Below are 17046 nucleotides of genomic sequence, written 5' to 3' on the forward strand. Positions count from 1 at the left end.
ATATAAACAACACAGACCTGAAAGTAGTAAATCACTTTCCCTACCTGTATAAACGGCACACTTTTATAAGAGTAAAATTCCAAAAAATCAAATCTGGGCTAGCCAGCACGGTCCTCTGACAATTTAGTATATCAAAATGAACATTAAGGAAAAAGTCCAAGTAGCTGTGGAAGACTCAGCCATTCTTACTGCCATAGCTGATGCATCCAGACTCTATCACTTTTTATTTGTATAACTAATAAGGCCAAACCATTGCCAACTGCAGAGCTGGCCAGCCACGACCATAAGCTCTACCTGACCATAGGCACCCCTGGCATGAGGTGGCACAGGAGTTTAGGTTCAGAAATCAGTCCTGGGATACACTTATAAATGCCCGACTTTGGGCAGCTCGTTGAGTTTCTGTCTCCTTGTCTATCTTACAGAAATACCTATCAGCTGTCTCACCCACAGTAACAATTGTTATGATGCTGATGAGCTGAGGCAAGAGAAGTATAAGAAATAAGAAGAAATTAAGTGGTTTATCAAGGTCACACAATGAGTGTCCATGAATGAGTGTGGTGGGGGCAGGGCTGAGATTGAAATCAGTTCATTTGATTTTGAGCTCATTGCTCTTTTGCTTACATTTGTGTGTGTGTGTGTGTGTGTGTGTGTGTGTGTGTCCATCCTTCCTTGGAGCAGAAAAGACCTAATACACTTTTTAACAAGTGGCAAGGAGGCTATTTCACTGGAAGAGTGAATTCACTATTCACTTCGACCCAGCCTGTCCAGAGACCTAACTTCCGGTTTTCTACCAGTAGGACTGACTGGAACTCAGCAGCACTGAGGTGGCGAAATCACCAGTCCCACAACTGACCCAAATGGCCTTCATGGACAATTAAGAGCTATTTGTTCTAAAGGAAGGCATCACTGTCTGAACTGCACAAAGTTCATTTCCAGATGAGCGGGAGCCCCGCAAGCTCGTCTGATCTTAAAATCAATACATTGATGATTGACCTAATCCATCTATCAAAAAAAGAAAAAGAAAACGGTAGTGAGAGAATACTTTATAGGCATACATTTGTAAAGTCAAAAGCAGTTCTAAAGGCAAAAACTTTTGCAGAAAGCACTGATTCCAGAGGAAAACATCTTGTCATTTGTTAAACTATATGGTCTCCAATGTTCCCTTTTTTTTTTTTAAAGATTTTATTTATTTATTTATTTATTTGACAGACAGACACAGCAAGAGAGGGAACACAAGCAGGGACAGAGGCAGAGGGAGAAGCAGGCTTCCCGCTGAGCAGGGAGCCCGATGCGGGACTCGATCCCAGAACCCTGGGATCATGACCTGAGCCGAAGGCAGACATTTAATGACTGAGCCACCCAGGTGCCCCTCCAATGTTCCTTTTTAATTAGAAACATGATCTTTGGACTCTTCCAGTGAAATTCCTCTTGGATTAACTCCTTTTTTCCCTGTGCAGGGCTTTGACCTTAGCTCAGGCCCAAATTACCTCCTGGTTGAATTTTTGCTACAGCTATCTAACTTGTCTTCCAGCTAACCTTGTTTTCCCTCACAGAATATTCTGTGTCTCTTCTCCAGACTAATCCACCTAGAGCAAGATTGTTTTTCCCACATTAGGTCCTATTAGTTTCTTGCATTTGCCACTGGAACGTTCTCCTGTGATTTCATTCCTGTTCCTCCCACTACTCGGAAATTAAGTTCCCCTCATTAGTCCAATCTCATGTTTAAGATAAACACGCCAGTGCACACGATAATTTCCTTTTCAAAATGTGGACTGCAGCTGTTATAAGTATCTCTCATTTTCGTAGTATTTATTCTCTAATTGGCTCATGTTTTATAATTTTGTTTCCAGAGCGACACTGGCCAAAAACACCTCTTTTGTCTTCCTTCTTTCGCGCACTTAGCTCCAGACCAGAGTTCTCAATAAATACTTCCTAATAGCTGTATATCAGACAATTGCATTTCTTCTTATGCAACTAACCATAATAAACCTTTTGGTAAAATCTGATAGAAGTGTAAATGCAGAACGGACAAGAAAATGAGTATGAAACTTGTCTAGCCACATGCCACATCCTGTCAAGAAAGGGTACACGGAAAAATTAGGAGAAAATGCTTTGACTCCTGGCCTCTGATAAAGCCTATTTCTCCTATCTCAGTGGACTGAGTGGCCGGCTCAAGTCCCTGCATTACTGAAATGTGAGCAAAAGACGGCCCTGTCTGGTCTGTAGCTGCTCGGTAATGAGTAGATGAGTGTGAATGGATGGCAGAAACCAAAGCATTCTGTGGAGTTCACCAGAAGTGCCTAGAGTCTTCAAACTTCAATTCGGAGGAAGCAGCACAGGAAGAGGATTTCAGGTGCTTTCAAACTGTGGTGGTTTGTTTGTCCCCCGCCCCCCGCAACCCCATACCGGTTGTGTTACTGCTCAAAGCTCTTGTTCAGCCAGGAAATGCTAAGCTTCTCGTTCAGTAGGGAGGAAATATCTGATGCTAAAACACAAACTTACTTGAAACAGTCTTTGTAAGTTATTATATGAATAAGCAGAGTCTTGTGGTTAATATGCTGTGTTCCAGTTCTAAATTCAATGCAGTGGTGTGACATTTACCTCCTTTGAGATCTGACAGAATTTTATCTGCAAAGGATCGTAAGAAATGGCAGCTCTAAGCTCTAAACCATTTCCTTCTAGTCAGGTGGACTTCAGAAAAATTACTTATCTGTTCTGTCCTTCCTTCCTTCCTTCCTTCCTTCCTTCCTTCCTTCCTTCCTTCCTTCCTTCCTTCTTTCCATCCATCCATCCATCCAACCAAACAGCCTCTCTCAGGCAATATTTGCAGTAATAGGATTGAAACTTTACTCAGGTCTGTCTACCCTTCAAACAAGGAGAAAGAGAAAGAGGCAGAGAGACAGCAAAACCAAGGTAGCAAGTAGATCGAAGCCATGGTGAAAGCATCTGTGTAATTCAGGATGTACCAGCACAGAGTCCCCTCATCCTAGGCAAAAGGATGAGAGCTTTATCCATGATACCTACCCTATAGGCGACACTAGCTTTGCTGCCTCAGTGGCTCCCCCTTCTGGCTCTTGCTCAAGGGAGTTCTTCTACACAAGTGGCAGTACTTCGGTACGAATCACCACACCCCGCCCCTAGTGACAGTGGGAATCCTGTACCTGAGAGGGTGAGGAACTGGTGAAGTGATGGCATGTGTCTAGACTTAATTTCTGTCAGATGTAGGCTTCCAAGAAGGGGGTGGAAGTGAGAAGTGAGGAGTTATGTGATACAGAGGAATTCTAATATCCTTCTCCAGCTGTGAAAATCAGGTGTTACGGCTAAATATACCCCACCACCCTGAGCCAAATAGATTTCCAAAATTCCTTGGCCTGGCACACAAGGCTATTTAAAAATCCGATGAAATCTGACTTTTCTGCCTTCTCACCTTTTTCTTCTCCTACACTAACTTTTTACTGTGACCAAACAAGCTTTGTTTCTTTAAACTTCTTTTGTTTCTCATGGCAACCCCATACCTCTTTTCTGCCTGTCCAGGCATTTTTTGGCATTCTTTAAAACCTCCCCAGATGGCCCTCCTGTCCAGGGAAAGTTGAGAACCACTGGCCTATCCAAGGCCCAAATCAAATCCTGTTTTATCCGTGATACCTGCATGGGCCCTTCTGGGATCCCGGCCTGTCTCCTTCCTCTGCCAGCTCCACTTCAGCCACACTTTATGTCAGTCCTCTGGCCTATGCTGATGGATTGCCTGTCACTTCATGTGATGGTCTTCCTTTACTCTTACTTATTAGCACTTTCACTGTTCTTTCCCTTCCTTAAATGTCTGTGTATCTTAATCCCCCATTAGAGGTGGGAACAAAGAGAGTTGAATCCCACTGTGCCCTCCATTTAGTGAAGGGTCAATAACTATTTTTGATTGCCTGAAAGGGGTCAAAGGCACTGAAGCAGAGTCAAACATTATTTTATCCGTGGCATCCCAAGATGAGCTTTGTGTGAAAGATGCACGCCGCACAGTGTTGGGGGTGCAGCTGTCAGGGTCTTCCTCCTAGTGCCAAGTTGAATACAAACCAACGTCTAGGAAATTCAACACAGTTTCTCAATCAGTCTTAAATCTGATGAGGCAAGAATTTGTGTTAGGTAAATCTGGGCATCACTTTAAGCAAATACCCCCATTCTGAGTCCTGAACCTTATAGGAACGTTGCAACAATCTGAGAGAGTTCAAGTAAGCTACAAATGTCACTGTCATCCAAGACTCAAAACCTGATGAAAGATAAGTGGTATGTCCCATTGTACACAAAGATGGGAACTGCCAGATCTTTTGGTGATTCATACCCAGTTCTTCAGAAACAAGTCAGACAAACAGGTGGTGCCAGACCATTCTCACTGGATAAGGATGTGCTCTCATGGAACCCAAGTATTGGAGAGTATATTTGAGGGAAGTACCATTTAAGAAACGGCATCTTTGTTATGCTTCTACTTCTGGGAAATGCTATCATTAAGACACAGTCTCTAGGCTCTCATCAAGGCAGAAGAAATTGATTAAAAAAAAAAAAAGCTTTTCATAATGGGCAGCTGGTAGCCACAAGTCAGAAAAAATAAAATACAGTCTTCTTTAAAGACAAGTGAAAGTAAGAATCAATAATTTCTAGACCCTGAACTCCCTGTTTGTACCTTCCTTTGCTGCTCAGCTATAGGACATAGTAGCTATTTCCTAGAGATTGAGACATCCGAGAATTTCATTGGTCTCTGAGATCCTTTCGAGCTCTAAGGATGCTTTTGTTCTTCCCTTTATGTGAGATTCTTTGAGTCTGACTAGTACCATGATCTCATTCATATTTAGAGGATCATACGCAGCTTTTTCTCCATTTCACTGGTCTCTGTTTCTTCAGAGTCTGCCCTGCACTGACTGTTCTTTCGCTACTTACTTACCAAAACAGCTAGCGCTTAAATATCACATAGGTCTTTCTTTCCTTCCTTCCTTCTTTTTCTTTTTCTTTCTTTTCTTTTCTTTCTTTCTTTCTCTTTCTTTCGTTCGTTCTTTCTTTCTTTCTTTCTTTCTTTCTTTCTCTCTCTCTCTCTCTCTCTCTTTCCTTTTTTTTCTTTTCTTTCTTTCTTTTTCCCTTCCTTCCTTCCTTCCTTTTCTTTCTCTCCCCCCTTCTTTCCTTCCTCCTTCCTTTCTCCCTTCCCTCCTTCCTTCCTTCCTTCCTTTCCCTCCCTCCCTTCTCTCATTTAATCATTCAACAAACACTATGAAATGGAAATTTTGTGCTTTGAGATTAGCAGAACAGACAGAGTAGGAGAGCAAAGGTTTGTATAACACATTGCTACGTTGAAAATTTCCAGGTCTCTTTTTTGCTGAGACCAGAGAAAATAAACATTTTACTTCTGTTTGACAGAGCTCTCTCTCTACAGCCCCTGAAAATCTCTGTAATGATTCAGGTGTGGTAGAGGCCTGAGGAACAGCATTTCCCGAACACAGTAAAATGCATGAACTTCTGCTACATGCCCAATCACAGGTACATGGGGTGATGTTCCAAGACTGAAAGGAATGAATGAATACTTCTAAATGGGAGGTTTCACTGTATAACAATAATTTGCCATGGAAAGCCTCAAATGTCTCCATGACAGCAACAATATAATACTTATTACAAAGGAATCATCAGATGATTCTGTCAAGAAAAAAAGCCTGTGGCAGCTGTGTAGGTACATAATTTCAGGGCCTGTGTATAGGCTGCTCCCTCTGTGGGGAACACATTTCACAAGGTAAGTTCCTGCTCTATCGGGCATCAGATTAAATGCCACATACCCAGAGAAGCCCTCCTGAACGCCTTACATATAGTAAATGAGTCTTTGTCCTTCCTTCTCTCAGATTCATGCTAATTTCCTTCATAAAATGTATGACATTTTTAATGCTGTTGTCTTGTATGTACTTTTGCCAGCCATCCCATGAGAACGTCAGGTCAACAAATGCAGGGCCCATGTCTCTATTGTCTTTCCAGTGCCAGCCTAGTCCTGGCTTAGCGCAGGCCCTTGAGAAAAAAAGCTAATGATCTGTATTTATATGAAGAACAAATACAGTTCTTTTTAAGACACAGATCTGTTTCTCATTTGCTGCTATGCCCAAGAAACAAGTTGCTGTAAGCTGACTGCGCTATTTGTCAAGTTACCAATTACAAAATTGGGTTGGGTCTTAGCACTCCGGATCCTATTGAAAGATTACATTTTACCGCTGACACATTGTCTGTCTAACTCAAAGTCTTCTGCTGGTTGTAAGGTGCTGGTGGTGATCAAGGCCCCACCTCTGTACAGCCTTCATTCCTGCACTAACATACACACAGTTTTCATGCGGACCAAACAAGATTGTGGGAAACAGAAAGTCTTCAGGAACCTCAGAGATGAATGGCCATACAACTGCCATGACTTACAAGATTTTCTTGGGGCCCAAGTAGAAGTAGGGAGACCCCTCCCACTAACTAAGATTTACACTGGGAGATTTGCTCTTGGGGGATTCTCCAGTGGGAACCTAAGGACCAAGGAAACCTCTTTATTAATTCTCTGCAAAGGATGGTACATGTGCAGCATGAATTGCTTTCCTGCAAAAATGATAAAGGAAAAATAATTACATGATGGTGGGAGAGTTACTATATTTTCATTTATTTTTCTGTGGTTTAAGGAGGAGATTCTTTGCTTGTTAGAATGTCACACAAGGCGAAGACCACAGCTTTAAGCCAAAACTTTAGCAAAATTAAATTTTATAAAGTGCTTCTCTTCTCTGTAGAATACTAAGTATCAAGTATCAGTTCTTTCTTCAGAAGTCACCTGTAAAATGAATTAGAGAATAACTTGTACTACCTTGTCTCCATGAATTTTCAGGGCCGAATGGGCAATTTAACAAAAAGAGCTCCATCTTCTGGAAAAATATTACTGAGATTTATTTATTTATTTTTTTCTCAGACTTTCCTTTCCATGAAGATGTAGGTAGAATGGATTTGGGACTATTGTTTAACTAGAATGTTACTTGAATGCCAGAACTTGTTTTTTGATGCTAAGAAAATGAATGAATCTCTCAGTGAGTTCTTAAAAGAGTGTGAGTACCTGCCTACCAACATGTTCATCAGCTAAATAAATATTCATTTGATAATACAAATAGTTCCTTGAAGGGTCTAGAAGGTTCTGCCATTATCTTTTGAGTACACCCCAGTGCACATCCGTATTTTACCTGGAGAAACGAAAATGTAACCATTGTATGGGGATTTGTGGAAGCCATCAGATAGCGGACTTTAGACCAGATAGATGTGACTTTGGATTTTGATTCTACCACTTGCCCTCTCTTAACCTTATTTTCCTCATTTGTGAAATGGCAATGATAACATAGGATTAGTGGAGATTAGTTAAGATAGTGAGCATAAAATATTTAGAACACTTATAGATGCTGATTGGAAATACGTTCCCTTTTTTCCTTAAATTATTATATCAAATAAAAAACAAGCAAAAAGGGGCACCTGGGTGGCTCAGTGGGTTAAGCATCTGCCTTTGGCTCAGATCATGATCCCAGGGTCCTGAGATTGAGCCCCGCATCGGGCTCCCTGTTCAGCCAGGGAGCCTGCTTCTCCCTCTCCCTGCTTGTGCTCTCTCTCTCTTGCTTGCTCGCTATCTCTCTCTAATAAATAAATAAAATCTTAAAAAAAAAGCAAAAAAAATCCTCTATGTAGTATAATTTGTGTATTATTGCTGGGAGACTAACATTTCCTCAAAGTCATCGTCAACAATGGAGAACCAACAGGAATAATCAACACTATCTTGGAGTAGTGCTGTCCCAACAGAACTTTCTATGATAGGGAAATGTTCTATACCTGTGCTGTCCAGTATGGTAGCCACCATAGCTGAATGTGGCTACTGTACCCCTGAAATGTGGCTGGTGTGGCTCGGGAATGGAATTTTATTTTAGCGAAATTTAAAATAATTAAATTTTAAGTATCCAGATGTGGCCACTGTATTGGACAGCGCTGTTCCAGTGAACTAGTGAGCTCTAGTTTGACCTAGATGTATCAAAGTCGGCATTCACAATTAAGAAGATGAATGACAGCATTATACGTGTAACTTGTGGCTCAGCAATTTATCTGATCACAAATCTCACCGTAAGAGACATTAGAAAGTGCTGTTCTTTTCTTGATGAGTCTACTTCGTGACCTCTGTTTATACCCTTCACTCTTATGTTAGATGAAGAAGGTGGAAATCTCATTTGAGTTAAGAGGGGCCAGCTCATTTGGCATGACTGTCTAAAGTGGGGCTGATAGAATCTTCCCCATCCAGAACGATGATGTGAATGTCAGGAGGACCTCACTCTCCCTTTCATCCCCGGTTCACAAGGCACCTGTATTCAAATGTAAATGTTTGCTCACGGGTATATCTGAAGGGCCATCGATGTCTCTAAGAATTGTGCCTGAAACTGAGAGGTTTTTTTAAAGCCCTAACGGGAAACTGGGTGTGCTGGGTCAGGTGGAGACCAAAGGAATGAGGGGACAACAAAATGCATCAAGATCCAAAATAGGAGTGAAAGCTCCTCAAGCAAAAGTAAGACAGGAAGATAACGTGTAGAGAGTCAAATGGGAACGAGGGCAGAAGCAGAACAGCGGTGGCGTTCAAAGCCCCGGCAAGTGGCAGGAGAAGGAGAACATCCCAAATTCGGGGAGGGAGAAACCCAGAGCTGAGCTCTTGTCCGAAACTGCTCCCCCTAAGATCAACCGGCAATTTGATGACAACTTTCAGACCCCATTGCCCTGACTCCTGAGTCACCGTGGGTGAGGAGTGTTGACTATCCTTCTGCCTTGAGGAACTCTGTTCTTACAGTTTCCATGTACCACTTGATGGCTTCTCAATCCTCACAACTGATATTTTACTGCTCAGCTCCATAGGGCACCATATGCATTGGAGACCTCATAAGCATGTCAGTAAATGAGGACACTACAGATGATGGAGGTAAAGTGTTTTCTAATTCACACAAAGGCATCCTATGGCCTAGAAGTTCCTCAATTTGACCCCTAGGAAGGCAATACTTCGCTTAGGTGCCACCCTAGGCCCTTTGTTGTTTTTTCCTTTTTAAGATTTTATTTGTTTATTTAAGAGAGAGAGAGAGAGAGAGCACAAGCAGGGGGAGTGGCAGAGGGAGAAGCAGACTCCCCGCCAAGCAGGGAACCTGACGGGGGACTCAATCCCAGGACCCTGGGATCACGACCTGAGCTGAAGGCAGGCGCTTAACTGACTGAGCCACCCAGGTGCACCCCCTTTGTTGTTTTCATTTTTAATTAGCCACTGATAACCTCATTCATACACATTGTTTCAACCACCACTAACATGCTCTTTCTAGAACTCCAGTGGTATTTACCAGGGCACATTGCAAGAGTTTCCAAATCTGTCTTTCCTTTTAGACTTTAAGTACCTTGAGAACAGGAATATGATTTTTATCTTTACATCTCTAGCACCTGCCTACCATCCGCTACTTTAGAATAAATGTTTGGCAAGTAGATGGATGAATGCACAGGTCAAAGAGAAAGGAAAGAGAGGAAATTAATGAACTTCAAATACTTCCAGAATTTCCAGAAAAGTGGGGAGTGTGAAGAGCTGGGGTAGGAAAGAAAATAGTGGCTGCGCTGCAGAAAGTATCTTTAGATTAAAAAAATCACACTGCTTTTTCTACCTTTGTAGGTGGAAGTGCAGTGTTGATAGCATCATTGTTTCGTGGAGACCCCTAACATTTTTATGCTTCAGTTTTTTAAAATCTTAATTTACAAAAGGGAAAACATTACTTCAAAGCATTAATACTCTAAAGGCTTTGTCCTTTATGACAAAGTTGTGGATATTAGTGATAAGCCTTAAAAGCCTTAAAATATTTCAATGTAAAAGAATAATGGGAGAGGATATAAAGTGCCTTTCTATAAAATCATTTCAAAACAGTAAGCATAAAAGGAAACTCTCCAAGTGTATTTTTCCTTTCCCTTCTATTGTTTTGTTGTCTTTAAAAAAAGTTTATTTTGAAAGTACACAGCTGTTCACAGTTATAAGTAAGGAGGTAGCAATATCACATCTATTTGAAGTACACTTAATGTTACCATTAAGCTTCATCAATTATTTCATGTATGTACAGATGAGGGAGATGAATTTTGGTTCATAAAAATTGTCTTGCATTAAGTCTGAGATTTTGTTTTGTTTTGATTTAAAATATCTGGGGTATGTCTGTTTGCTTGGCTGCCACTATTAACAGAGCCTGTGATAGGACATTTCTTTTTTTTTTTTTTTTTAAGATTTTATTTACTTACTTATTTGACAGAGAGAGAGACAGCGAGAGAGGGAAGACAAGCAGGGGGAGCGGGAGAGGGAGAAGCAGGCCTCCCCGCCGAGCAGGGAGCCCAATGCGGGGGTCGATCCCAGGACCCCGAGATCATGACCCGAGCCGAAGGCAGACACCCAACGACTGAGCCACCCAGGTGACCCAACAGGACAACATTTCTTAAATGAACATCTGTAGAGTTTTCCAAGAAGTCAACTCTCCATATCATTAGTTTGGGGTATCATTAAACTACAAGGCGGGAAGCTGCATTTCATAATTTCAAACATAGACATTTTGAAAAATACAATTATTAAAAAAAAACCCCAAACTTAATTTTTATGCCAGAGGGAAGGTGGGTAGGGGGATGTGCAGAACAGATGAAGAGGATCAAGAGCACACTTCCCGTGATGAGCCCTGGGTGGCATACGGAAGTGCCAAATCACTACATTGTACACCTGAAACTAACATAACACTGTATGCTAAAAAGATACTTGTAGTTTTAAAAGCTTACTGAGTCCATGTTTTGTTTCATTTGCATCTTCCTCTCTCGTATCAGATGGCCGGGAGGTGCTCAATGAATACTTAAGCAAATCATTGACTCTTTCTAGGCCTCAGTTCACTCATCAATGAGTGGGATTAATAACCAACCACATCATAAAGTTGTTGGAGAATTAGGTGAGACACTGCTTTGTACTCTGGCTGGTACACGGTAACCATTCAATCCAAGATTGCTATTATTGCTTGCATATCTGATCCTTGTAAGCCTGGTTACAGGGCCTTTGGATCTTCAAACATGTTCATAGAAATATAAAACTACACATTTTATATTTCAGTTTCAAAAATGCATAAGAGTTCAGTAACAAAATACAAAGACAAGTTTAGAGACTCATTGGAAACTGTAAATGAACACAGCCAGACAACTATGAGAAACAGCTCTAGCAAGGAACAAGTAGTTTATGAAATAAATTCTTTTTTTTTTTTTTTAAAGATTTTACTTATTTGACAGAGAGAGACACAGCGAGAGAGGGAACACAAGCAGGGGGAGTGGGAGAGGGAGAAGCAGGCTTCCCAGGGTGCAGGGAGCCCAAAGTGGGGCTTGATTCCAGGACCCTGGGATCAGGACCTTAGCTGAAGGCAGACGTTTAACAACTGGGCCACCCAGGTGCCCCATGAAATAAATTCTTGCTCTTTGGAATGATTTTTATTTGTCGCAAGGCATAAAGTTATTACTGAATAACATGATGTACCTGCAAGTCAAATGCAAATGTTGCTTCACCTGAATTTTCTCTCCATCAAGGACTTTCAGCAATTCTCCCATAGCCCTACAACTCCAAAGAGATCAAGAACCACTGCTCTAAAATTAACAAGACAGGAAACAACAAATGTTGGCGAGGATGTGGAGAAAGGGGAGCCCTCTTTCACTGTTGGGGGGAATGCAAGCTGGTGCAGCCTCTCTGGAAACGGGATGGAGGTTCCTCAAGAAGCTAAAAATAGAGCTACCCTACGACCCAGCAATTGCATTACTCGGTATTTACCCCAAAGATACAGATGTAGTGAAACGAATGTACCCCAATGTTCATAGCAGCAATGTCCGCCATAGCCAAAACATGGAAAGAGCTCACGAATGGATAAAGAAGATGTGGCTCATATGTACAACGGAATATTGCTCAGCCATCAGAAAGGATGAATAGCTACCATTTACATCAGCGTGGACGGAACTGGAGGGTATTAGGCTGAATGAAATAAATCAACTGAAGAAAGACAATTATCATATGGTTTCACTCATATGTGGAATATAAGAAATAGGGCAGAAGATCATAAGGGAAGGGAAAGAAAACTGAATGGGAAGAAATCAGAGAGGGAGAAAAACCATGAGAGATTCTTAACTATAGGAAACAAACTGAGGGTTGTTGAAGGGGGGATGGGATAACTGGGTGATGGGCATTAAGGAGGGCATGTGATATAATGAGCCCTGGGTGTTATAGGCAACTGATGAATTACGGAACATTACATCTGAAACTAATGAGGTACTATATGTTGGCTAACTGAATTTAAATAAAAAAAAAAGACTTAAAAAAAAAGAACCACTGCTCTAGACTATTGTAGTCACATGACCTGTTTTGTTGTTCTTATACACAGATTTTAAAATACATTTTTAAAAAGAAACCCTTTAGAGGAGGGTTTCCTCTGAATTTGCCTTGTTTTTGCAGATGTAAGTGTATTGTGCATCTTTTCTATTTTTCTTTGAGTTTTGTCCTCTTCTCAGTGGAGGTACAGAACAGTTGGTGACTATCATTCAGAATTGATCTCAATGTTGCTGCTTTACCCTTCATGCATTAAGTAGTTGTTTGTAGGAATTTTCTCTACTGTTACCAAGATTCCACAATATACATATTATTTTCATTTTAAATGATGATATAGGAGAATAAGGTCAGCATTTCTGAAATGACACGCAAGGTGAGCCTTCAAAAACAATAGAAGGGGAAATTCACTATCATCCAGTTTAGGCAAAGAAAATTAAAAGTGGTTATAGGTGGTGACAGTACAATTTCTTAGAATATTGTGAATTAAAATAATTTAATTATGCCCACAACAGATGAGCTTCGCTAATCTGAAGAAATCACCAAAAAAGATATGCTAATTCCCTGGCTAAAAAGCAAGAAAGACTGGGTCAGAAAAGTTATTGAATTCTTTAATAACAAAGAATGTGTTCACAAAAGTCTGCGCCTCAGTGGCTCAGATGGTTAAGCATCTGCCTTCGGCTCAGGTCATGATCCCTGGGTCCCGGGATCGAGTCCCGCATCGGGCTCCCTGCTAGGCGGGGAGCCTGCTTCTCCCTCTGCCTCTGCCTCTCTCTCTCTCTCTCTCTCTCTGACTCTCATGAATAAATAAATAAAACATTTAAAAAAATGTTTAAACAAAAATCTCATAAGTAGAAGTAAGGAACAAGAATTTAGATTTTTTTTTCCCCAACAGTGATCAAAAGATAGACACATGGGGCTTAATCCCAGGACCCTGAGATCATGACCTGAGCCAAAGGCAGATGTTTAAAGGACTGAGCCACCCAGGCGCCCCTGCACTAATTCTATGTTAACTAAATAATCTTTTTCTTAAAATCTGAGGACCCATGTGCTATGGTGAGCACTGTGAATTGTGTAAGACTGATGAATCACAGGCCTGTACCCCTGAAACAAATAATACATTATGTTAATTAAAAAAAATCTGAGGACCCAATGTAATAAAGGGTCTCACTCCACTAGCTGATGTTTGACAACAGTACTTTTCAAGCCTTACCCTCTTCCCATTTGCCTCAGATCTGGGCAAGCTGATAAGAAAGTCCAGGTGCTTTGCCACCAGCAGTGAGTTCAAACCATGCACAAAAACTCTCACCCCACCTCCAGCCCCTAGCTGGCATGAAAACTCAGAGCCAGTCTCCTTCTTCCGCTCACAGCTCTTTCAAACTATTTTCAGATCAGCTTGACAGGCCTGTCCTGCTCTCCCCAGAAAGCTGCGTTATGGGAATAAAAAAACCTTTTCACAGTTCTTGGGGGTGTGCGTGTGCGTGTGTGTGTGTGTGTGTAGCATCATCGGTTTGGAAATCCAAACCAAATTTTTGGTGGTGATCCATTCCAGCTCTAGGGACTGGCCACAACACCCAGTCACCATGATACTGGAAGGAGGGTCCCTTTCAGTGAGGACATAATCATCTTAGTACTAATCTTAGGAAGAAATTTGCATCCAAGAAAAACCTAAAAATATCAATTTCTTGTGAGTTCATATACTGGGAATCCATTCCATTAAACCTAATCAATGCTAACATGATGCCAAGACTAAATGTCAGAGACTGAGAACTTGCAGACTAGTCTTGGGAATGGTAACACCTCCGATGGACCATTACAACACATCTTCTCTTTTTGCTTTCATCTATCATACAGAAACACAGCTGTAAGAATTAAGATGTGTAAGAAATAATACATACTCCAAATGAAGCAACAGTTCTATTTTATGGGAGGGAGACTAGAACACCTGCAGGGGGCAGTAGTTAAACAAAGCAGACGAGAGAAAATAGATGTGCTAAGCTTTTGTAATACAACCCAGGATAACCTGGCTCTATTACGTTGTCTATTTAAAAATACTTTACTTTACTGTGCTTTAAAAGGTAACACATGGCAAGCTTCTGAGCTGCTGCTGTAAATGCTAAGGTTCAAATGCTGTGTAACTAGAAGTATCAGTATTTTACTCCTGTTGCTATCAAATTCTTCTTGATACCTGCAATGTAGACCCTAATTTACAGATACAGATATATATATATCTGTATTATTTTATTTTATTTTTATTTATTTTTTTAATTTTAATTTCTATTTTTTTAATATTTATTTTATTTCTGAGTTAGTCTCCTCTGGTCCTTTGGGTTTTGGTACGCTGAAACGTTGTAGGGCTCCAGGAGCCTGATACTTCACAGTTACTCAGAACATTCAAATTGGCATACCCAGAAAGGACAGTTTCTTTGGTTTAATTTGTGGAAGTACAATTACAAAACAAACGGTAGGAATTACTACCTGGTAGTTGGTGTGCTGACTCACCCATTTTTGAATTTGACGTAAAGAAAAAGGTGAAAGGATTAATGATTGTTACCTATTTCTCACTCACAGATCCTCACAGGCCCACTGCTTTTCTTCTCTTGCTTTCTGACAATCCACGGGAAATCTACACGTTTACAGGCCGTAGGCAATGTTCTAATCAACCAACACAAACGACCAGGCAACTGCCTTTCTGATTAATAAAGAGTCCACTATTTACTTTGAAGGAGTAGTCTCTATAGGGGAATTCATTACCTAACCTCAGAAAGCACCGTTGCAAACTTATTCTACAGAAGGAAACTCTGAGGCTAGCAGTGGATAAGATTCTGAAAAAATCAATCAATCAATCAATCAATCAATCAAGCTTTCTGCTGTCTTTCTCCCAATTTTTTTCTAGTTAATTTCCATGACATCCTAAAACAAAGCCACTTACAAACACAAGGAAATGCAAAAGCCTGTTGATACAATGTTACGGTTGAACATGTAAATGTATCAAAGGTCAAGTTTCAGTTACAGTTCCTATAGCAATTGTAACTTGGCCACTCACCACTTCAACAGTTAACCAGAGCATCCACAACCAGAGAAAGCACTTCTGCAGCAGCTCTAGGACTTTCTGTCACTGAAAAGTTTGTGCTATTATGTTGCATTTGTTTTGGCTGTGTTTACTCACATCAGTATTTCATAAGCATCACATTTATGTTCTACTGCTGAGAGCTCTTCAAATTGGCCCCACTGTTTAAGTGGCAACGGGTTCAGCCACATGCATCTTGTAATTGTCCCTTTTAGCCAATAGCATTTTAATGTGTCCTTAACTTTAATGGAGAAATGCTTATGATAAATCCTCTTTGGTAAACTAGAAGGCTTTTATACACTATGGTGTAAGTCAGAAAATTTAGGAGTATTCACGACGCGGCAAATGAACTCAAAGTGGGAAATAGATAAAAATGAAGGGCCAAAAGACAGGGAGTGATGGACACAAAGCCGAGGGTGCAGTTTTACGGGAACTATGAAAATAAAACAACAATGTAAACATTGGATAGATTTTGCTTTAAAAGCAGAGCTATAAATGATTTTTATTTTTTTTATTTTTTTATTTTTTAAAGATTTTATTTATTTATTTGAAAGAGAGAGAGAATGAGAGATAGAGAGCACGAGAGGGAAGAGGGTCAGAGGGAGAAGCAGACTCCCCGCTGAGCAGGGAGCCCAATGCGGGACTCGATCCCGGGACTCCAGGATCATGACCTGAGCCGAAGGCAGTCGCTTAACCAACTGAGCCACCCAGGCGCCCTATAAATGATTTTTAAATACACGTAGCAGGAAAACTAGAAAGACAATAAATACATTTTCATATTCAGACAAGAATCAGTGATCTCTGAACTTGTCTTCTTTGTATTCAAAGCTCAGTAAAACAACTCAGCATGATGCCAGAATCACAGTAGGGGATCAAATGGCCAGTCTATACAGTCAAAGTGAGATGAATGATTCTAGAATATCTAGAACGAGGGCCAACAAACCCTAGTCCATGGGCCAAATATAGTCTGAAGTCTGTTTTCGTAAATAAATAAAACCCCAATACCTTTAAATATTGTCTAGGGTTGCTTTCATGCTAGAGTGGCAGGCAGATGGAATAGTCATGACAGAAACCACTGGGTTGGCAAAGCCTAAAATATTTACGATCTGAACCTTTACAGAAAATTCAGCCAAAAAGCTTAAGTAAAAGCAGACATAGATCCATTGCCTGGAATATAAACTCTCTATGTTCGCCGAGAAGAGGACAATTTAAAAGAAAAAACCACACACAAAAAAACAAACTTGGACTAGAAGTGATCACTTATTTCATTCTGCTGTTAGGCCACAGAGTTACCAAATTCCAACTATAATGTGGATAAATTATTCCCTTAAAAATTTTCAGAAAAATTGATATGATTTCCTCCATCTCGTAATCTAAACCACAAATGTATAGGTTCAATACATTTTAAAATCTAGGTCTTGGGCGCCTGGGTGGCTCAGTTTGTTAAGCGACTGCCTTCGGCTCAGGTCATGATCTTGGAGTCCCGGGATGGAGTCCCACATCGGGCTCCCCGCTCAGCGGGGAGTCTGCTTCTCCCTCTGACCCTGCCCCCTCCCATGTGCTCTCTCTC

General features: G+C 40.9%; 1 protein-coding gene across 5 annotated transcripts in view; it reads right to left on the bottom strand.

Annotated features, from left to right (window-relative positions):
- The window catches only part of FAR2 (fatty acyl-CoA reductase 2), a 141164-nt gene that overhangs the window by 94380 nt on the left and 29738 nt on the right, over window positions 1–17046 (bottom strand). Inside the window, exon 1 of one of the 5 annotated variants that reach the window (XM_073877761.1) lies at window positions 14961–15021. The exons of 3 other annotated variants lie outside the window; for them this stretch is intronic. The gene's annotated coding sequence lies outside the window, so the exon portion shown is untranslated. Of the gene's footprint in view, window positions 1–14960; window positions 15022–17046 lie in introns of those variants that run through there. One more of the 5 variants, XM_073877760.1, reaches the window with a different exon arrangement.

The sequence above is a fragment of the Callorhinus ursinus genome, unplaced genomic scaffold, assembly GCF_003265705.2.
Source record: "Callorhinus ursinus isolate GAN/ISIS: 27379988/994484 unplaced genomic scaffold, GSC_fseal_2.0 scaffold27, whole genome shotgun sequence".
Taxonomy (NCBI): Eukaryota; Metazoa; Chordata; class Mammalia; order Carnivora; family Otariidae; genus Callorhinus; species Callorhinus ursinus.